Source organism: Hemiscyllium ocellatum (genome assembly GCF_020745735.1).
Source record: "Hemiscyllium ocellatum isolate sHemOce1 chromosome 15 unlocalized genomic scaffold, sHemOce1.pat.X.cur. SUPER_15_unloc_1, whole genome shotgun sequence".
NCBI lineage: Eukaryota > Metazoa > Chordata > Chondrichthyes > Orectolobiformes > Hemiscylliidae > Hemiscyllium > Hemiscyllium ocellatum.
This window is the reverse complement of record NW_026867445.1, coordinates 1,410,704-1,418,715: the sequence shown is the minus strand read 5'-3', so window position 1 is coordinate 1,418,715 and position 8,012 is coordinate 1,410,704.

Genomic DNA, 8,012 nt, shown 5'->3' with positions numbered 1-8,012 from the left:
CCGGGTTGGAAAACTGGGTGACGAGCACCACAGGGCGGCAGAGCCATCGCACTTGCCGGGTGGCAGAGGAAGGACCGGACTATGTACCATAGCGGCCAACGACTCCCAGAGCCGGTAGCGCGGCGTCTGCTCTCAGCCTAAGAGGCTTTTGGGAGTGCTCAGGCAAGGGTCAGCCTGCACCCTTGCTGGCAGCACCCAGGGGGAACCAGGACGCTTGCGTCTCCCGCCTTCATTTTCGACACAAGCGCCTGAGGAGGGACACCACCCCTCCCCTTGTGTCAAGAGACCTCCGCACTGGCCTCTGACTGATTCTTAGAACGGACGGAAAGAGTCGGGCAAGCCTGTCAAAGCTTTGAGCGAATGTCAAAAGCTTTAGACTGCCGCGAACCCTCCGGCTTGCACTGAGACACGAGGTCGATGTGCTAAGCACCCCGGGGCCCCTTTCGCCTGCAGGTCCCGAGCCGCCAACATGTTCTTAGTATCGTGTTCCCCAAACCTGGGTGACGGGCACCACAGGGCGGCAGAGCCATCGCACTTGCCGGGTGGCAGAGGAAGGACCGGACTATGTACCATAGCGGCCAACCACTCCCAGAGCCGGTCGTGCGGGGCTCGAGGTCTGCTCTCAACGTCACATGCTTCTGTGAGTGCTCAGGCAAGGGTCAGACCACATCCTTCCTGGCAGCACCCAAAGCAACCAGGCCGCTCGTGTCTCTCGCCTTCATTTTTCGACACAAGCGCCTGAGGAGGGACGCCACCCCTCCCCTTGCGTCAAGAGACCTCCCCACCGGCCTCTGACTGATTCTTAGAACGGACGGAAAGAGTCGGGCAAGCCTGTCAAAGATTTGAGCGTATGTCAAAAGCTTTAGACTTCCGCGAACTCTCTGGCTTGCACTGAGACCCGAGGTCGATGTGCTCAGCACCACGGGGCCCCTTTCGCCTGCAGGTCCCGAGCCGCCAACATGTTCTTAGTATCGTGTTCCCCACACCTGGGTGACGGGCACCACAGGGCGACAGAGCCATCGCACTTGCCGGGTGGCAGAGGAAGGACCGGACTATGTACAATAGCGGCCAACGACTCCCAGAGCCGGTTGTGCGGGGCTCGAGGTCTGCTCTCAACATCACATGCTTTTGGATGTGCTCAGGCAAGGGTCAGACCACATCCTTCCTGGCAGCACCCAAAGCAACCAGGCCGCTCGCGTCTCTCGCCTTCATTTTTCGACACAAGCGCCTGAGGAGGGACGCCACCCCTCCCCTTTGCGTCAAGAGACCTCCCCACCGGCCTCTGACTGATTCTTAGAACGGACGGAAAGAGTCGGGCAAGCCTGTCAAAGCTTTGAGCGAATGTCAAAAGCTTTAGACTTCCGCGAACTCTCCGGCTTGCACTGAGACGCGAGGTCGATGTGCTAAGCACCACGGGGCCCCTTTCGCCTGCAGGTCCCGAGCCGCCAACATGTTCTTAGTATCGTGTTCTCCAATCCTGGGTGACGGGCACCGCAGGGAGGCAGAGCCATCGCACTTGCCGGGTGGCAGAGGAAGGACCGGACTATGTACAATAGCGGCCAACGACTCCCAGAGCCGGTTGTGCGGCGTCTGCTCTCAGCCTAAGAGGCTTCTGGGAGTGCTCAGGCAAGGGTCAGCCTGCACCCTTGCTGGCAGCACCCAGGGGAACCAGGACGCTTGCATCTCTCGCCTTCATTTTCGACACAAGCGCCTGAGGAGGGACGCCACCCCTCCCCTTGCGTCAAGAGACCTCCCCACCAGCCTCTGACTGATTCTTAGAACGGACGGAAAGAGTCGGGCAAGCCTGTCAAAGCTTTGAGCGAATGTCAAAAGCTTTAGACTTCCGCGAACTCTCCGGCTTGCACTGAGACGCGAGGTCGATGTGCTAAGCACCACGGGGCCCCTTTCGCCTGCAGGTCCCGAGCCGCCAACATGTTCTTAGTATCGTGTTCTCCAAACCTGGGTGACGGGCACCGCAGGGAGGCAGAGCCATCGCACTTGCCGGGTGGCAGAGGAAGGACCGGACTATGTACAATAGCGGCCAACGACTCCCAGAGCCGGTAGTGCGGCGTCTGCTCTCAGCCTAAGAGGCTTCTGGGAGTGCTCAGGCAAGGGTCAGCCTGCACCCTTGCTGGCAGCACCCAGGGGAACCAGGACGCTTGCATCTCTCGCCTTCATTTTCGACACAAACGCCTGAGGAGGGAAGCCAACCCTCCGTGTGTCAAGAGACCGTCCCCGCCCCGGCCTCCGACTGATTCTTAGAACGGACGGAAAGAGTCAGGCAAGCCTGTTAAGACTTCCGCGAACTCTCCGGCTTGCACTGAGACGCGAGGTCGATGTGCTCAGCACCACGGGGCCCCTTTCGCCTGCAGGTCCCGAGCCGCCAACATGTTCTAAGTATCGTGTTCTCCAAACCTGGGTGACGGGCACCGCAGGGAGGCAGAGCCATCGCACTTGCCGGGTGGCAGAGGAAGGACCGGACTATGTACAATAGCGGCCAACGACTCCCAGAGCCGGTAGTGCGGCGCCTGCTCTCAGCCTAAGAGGCTTTTGGGAGTGCTCAGGCAAGGGTCAGCCTGCACCCTTGCTGGCAGCACCCAGGGGAACCAGGACGCTTGCATCTCTCGCCTTCATTTTCGACACAAACGCCTGAGGAGGGAAGCCAACCCTCCGTGTGTCAAGAGACCGTCCCCGCCCCGGCCTCCGACTGATTCTTAGAACGGACGGAAAGAGTCAGGCAAGCCTGTTAAGACTTCCGCGAACTCTCCGGCTTGCTCTGAGACGCGAGGTCGATGTGCTCAGCACCACGGGGCCCCCTTCGCCTGCAGGTCCCGAGCCGCCAACATGTTCTAAGTATCGTGTTCCCCAAACCTGGGTGACGAGCACCGCAGGGAGGCAGAGCCATCGCACTTGCCGGGTGGCAGAGGAAGGACCGGACTATGTACAATAGCGGCCAACGACTCCCAGAGCCGGTAGTGCGGCGCCTGCTCTCAGCTTAAGAGGCTTTTGGGAGTGCTCAGGCAAGGGTCAGCCTGCACCCTTGCTGGCAGCACCCAGGGGAACCAGGACGCTTGCATCTCTCGCCTTCATTTTCGACACAAACACCTGAGGAGGGAAGCCAACCCTCCGTGTGTCAAGAGACCGTCCCCGCCCCGGCCTCCGACTGATTCTTAGAACGGACGGAAAGAGTCAGGCAAGCCTGTCAAAGAATTGAGCAGATGTCAAAATCTTTTAAGACTTCCGCGAACTCTCCGGCTTGCACTGAGACCCGAGGTCGATGTGCTCAGCACCACGGGGCCCCTTTCGCCTGCAGGTCCCGAGCCGCCAACATGTTCTAAGTATCGTGTTCCCCAAACCTGGGTGACGAGCACCGCAGGGCGGCAGAGCCATCGCACTTGCCGGGTGGCAGAGGAAGGACCGGACTATGTACAATAGCGGCCAACCACTCCCAGAGCCGGTAGTGCGGCGTGCGAGGTCTGCTCTCAGCGGAAGAGGGTTTTGGGAATGCTCAGGCAAGGGCCAGCCTGCACCCTTCCTGGCCGCTCCCACGGGAACCAGGCTACTTGCAATCCTTTCCCCCAATAGCAAGTGCCTTTTGGAGGGACGGCCGGAGTCAACGTGGGGTTTGCCCGCCCTCCAAAGTGTCAAGAGACCGCCGCACAGGCCTCTGACTGATTCTTAGAACAGGCAGCAAGAGTTGGGTAAGTCTGTCGAAAATTTGACAAAGTGTCAAAAATTAGACTTCCGAGAGCTCTTGGGCATGCACACAGGCCTGTCATTCAAGTGCTCTGCCCGCGGAACCGTTTTTCGGATGCCTTTCAAAGTGGTCCCGCGCCGCCATTTTGTTCTAAAAATCGTGTTCCCAGAAATCTCCGGGTACCCCGCCAACCTCACTGTGTCACAATGTCAAGTGGCACTGAATGGGTCTGAATTTCAAATTCGACTGCTTCGCTCTGGAACTCGAACCCGGCAAAACCGTTTGGATTTTTCCCGGTCCAGACTTCCGCGGCAGACAAAGTTAAAGTTTTCGGGCTGCAGACTCAAAACGACATCTGGCCAACCGCCGGGCTCAATTCGCCCAGTTCCTCCGGCACTTCGGAACTCATGTTCGGCATGAGTTTTTGAATCTTTCCCGATGCTTCGGCATTTTCCTCCGCTGACACTTAGAATATTTTTCACACTTGGCCGAAAATTTTTCTAAGTTTTTCTGGTTACTGATTTCTTCTTTTCGGGCATTTTTCTAAGTTTTCTTGGTTACTCATTTCTCATTTTCAAACATTTTTCTAAGTTTTTCTGGTTACTGATTTCTTCTTTTTGGGCATTTTTCTAAGTTTTCTTGGTTACTCATTTCTCATTTTCAAACATTTTTCTAAGTTTTTCTGGTTACTCATTTCTCATTTTCAAACATTTTTCTAAGTTTTTCTGGTTACTGATTTCTTCTTTTTGGGCATTTTTCTAAGTTTTCTTGGTTACTCATTTCTCATTTTCAAACATTTTTCTAAGTTTTTCTGGTTACTGATTTCTTCTTTTTGGGCATTTTTCTAAGTTTTCTTGGTTACTCATTTCTCATTTTCAAACATTTTTCTAAGTTTTCTTGGTTACTCATTTCTCATTTTCAAACATTTTTCTAAGTTTTTCTGGTTACTGATTTCTTCTTTTTGGGCATTTTTCTAAGTTTTCTTGGTTACTCATTTCTCATTTTCAAACATTTTTCTAAGTTTTTCTGGTTACTCATTTCTCATTTTCAAACATTTTTCTAAGTTTTTCTGGTTACTGATTTCTTCTTTTTGGGCATTTTTCTAAGTTTTCTTGGTTACTCATTTCTCATTTTCAAACATTTTTCTAAGTTTTTCTGGTTACTCATTTCTCATTTTCAAACATTTTTCTAAGTTTTTCTGGTTACTCATTTCTGCTTTTCCAACGTTTTACTAAGTTTTGCTGGTTACTGAGTTCACACTTTTAAACATTTTCGGGCATTTTTCTACGTTTTTCATGTTACTCATTTAGCACTTTCAGGCACTTTCCTATGCTTTCCTGCTTACTGATTTCACACTTTTAAGCATCTTCGGGCATGTTCCCTAAGTTTTGCAGTTCATTCGTTTGGGACAGTCAGGCAGCTTTCCTAAGCTTTCCTGGTAACCGAATTCACATTGTTGAGAACTTTGGAACCCTTCCCTAAGCTGTGCTGGTTACTCACTTTACCTCTTCAGACACTTGCCCCCGTTGTGACAGAGACCACTTCCCGACTCGGGAAATGCACCAAATTCGGCCTGAACTCAGAGGGCAGTCCCCCCTCGAAGGCGTGGAAGTCGGCAGAATCGCCGGGTCAAATCCGGCTGAGCTACCCGGCTTGGAAGCCTCAAAGTCGGTATGAGCTGTCAGGTTCACTCCCATCCCCGTTTGGACCACTTCCCGACTCGGGAAATTCACCAAATTCGGCCTGAACTCAGAGGACAGTCCCCCCTCGAAGGCGTGACAGTCGGCAGAACCGCCGGATCAAATCCGGCTGAGCTACCCGGCCCCGAAGCCTCAAAGTCGGTAAGAGCTGTCAGGTTCACTCCCATCCCCGTTTGGACCACTTCCCGACTCGGGAAATTCACCAAATTCGGCCTGAACTTATACAACAGTCCCCCCTCGAAGGCGTGTCAGTCGGCAGAACCGCCGGTTCAAATCCGGTTGAGCTACCCGGCTTGGAAGCCCCAAAGTCGGTAAGAGCTGTCAGGTTCACTCCCATCCCCGTTTGGACCACTTCCCGACTCGGGAAATTCACCAAATTCGGCCTGAACTTATACAACAGTCCCCCCTCGAAGGCGTGACAGTCGCTAGAACCGCCGGATCAAATCCGGTTGAGCTACCCGGCTTGGAAGCCCCAAAGTCGGTAAGAGCTGTCAGGTTCACTCCCATCCCCGTTTGGACCACTTCCCGACTTAGGAAATTCACCAAATTCGGCCTGAACTTAGAGGAGAGTCCCCGCTCGAAGGCGTGGAAGTCGGCAGAATCGCCGGGTCAAATCCGACTGAGCTACCCGGCCCCGAAGCCTCAATGTCGGTAAGAGCTGTCAGGTTCACTCCCATCCCCGTTTGGACCACTTCCCGACTCGGGAAATTCACCAAATTCGGCCTGAACTTAGACAACAGTCCCCCCTCGAAGCCGTGGCAGTCGCTAGAACCGCCGGATCAAATCCGGTTGAGCTACCCGGCTTGGAAGCCCCAAAGTCGGTATGAGCTGTCAGGTTCACTCCCATCCCCGTTTGGACCACTTCCCGACTTAGGAAAATCACCAAATTCGGCCTGAACTCAGAGGGCAGGCCCCCCTCGAAGGCCAGGCATTCGGCAGAACCGCCGGGTCAAATCCGACTGTGCTACCCGGCCCCAAAGCCTCAAAGTTGGTATGAGCAGTTAGGTTCACTCCCATCCCCGTTTGGACCACTTCCCGACTTAGGAAATTCACCAAATTCGGCCTGAACTTAGAGGAGAGTCCCCGCTCGAAGGCGTGGAAGTCGGCAGAATCGCCGGGTCAAATCCGACTGAGCTACCCGGCCCCGAAGCCTCAATGTCGGTAAGAGCTGTCAGGTTCACTCCCATCCCCGTTTGGACCACTTCCCGACTCGGGAAATTCACCAAATTCGGCCTGAACTTAGACAACAGTCCCCCCTCGAAGCCGTGGCAGTCGCTAGAACCGCTGGATCAAATCCGGCTGAGCTACCCGGCTTGGAAGCCCCAAAGTCGGTATGAGCTGTCAGGTTCACTCCCATCCCCGTTTGGACCACTTCCCGACTTAGGAAAATCACCAAATTCGGCCTGAACTCAGAGGGCAGGCCCCCCTCGAAGGCCAGGCATTCGGCAGAACCGCCGGGTCAAATCCGACTGTGCTACCCGGCCCCAAAGCCTCAAAGTTGGTATGAGCAGTTAGGTTCACTCCCATCCCCGTTTGGACCACTTCCCGACTTAGGAAATTCACCAAATTCGGCCTGAACTTAGAGGACAGTCCCCGCTCGAAGGCGAGGCAGTCGGCAGAATCGCCGGGTCAAATCCGACTGAGCTACCCGGCCCCGAAGCCTCAATGTCGGTAAGAGCTGTCAGGTTCACTCCCATCCCCGTTTGGACCACTTCCCGACTCGGGAAATTCACCAAATTCGGCCTGAACTTAGACAACAGTCCCCCCTCGAAGCCGTGGCAGTCGCTAGAACCGCTGGATCAAATCCGGTTGAGCTACCCGGCTTGGAAGCCCCAAAGTCGGTATGAGCTGTCAGGTTCACTCCCATCCCCGTTTGGACCACTTCCCGACTTAGGAAAATCACCAAATTCGGCCTGAACTCAGAGGGCAGGCCCCCCTCGAAGGCCAGGCATTCGGCAGAACCGCCGGGTCAAATCCGACTGTGCTACCCGGCCCCAAAGCCTCAAAGTTGGTATGAGCAGTTAGGTTCACTCCCAAACCCGTTGGGACCACTTCCCGACTTAGGAAATTCACCAAATCCGGCCTGAACTTAGACAACAGTCCCCCCTCGAAGGCGTGACAGTCGGTAGAACCGCCGGGTCAAATCCGGCTGAGCTACCCGATTTGGAAGCCTTCAACACAAAACCCATCCGGCAATGCCACTCAAAAAGGGCCCAAATTCAGAAACACCCCCTTCAATAGGTACCACTTCCTCGGAGACACTACCGGGACACGCTCCCCTCGGCGAAAATTAAGCCCCCACCACTAACTGAAGCCAACCGCAGCCCCAACTTCAACGGAGAAATCAGTAACCAATTCAAAAATGCACTTGGTTACTGATTTGTACTGCTTCAAAAATATTCTAAGTGTCGCTGGTTACTGATTTGTACTGCTCCAAAAATATTCTAAGTGTCACTGGTTACTGATTTGTACTGACTCAAAAATATTCTAAGTGTCGCTGGTTACTGATTTGTACTGACTGAAAAATATTCTAAGTGTCGCTGGTTACTGATTTGTACTGACTCAAAAATATTCTAAGTGTCAGTGGTTACTGATTTGTACTGCTCCAAAAATAT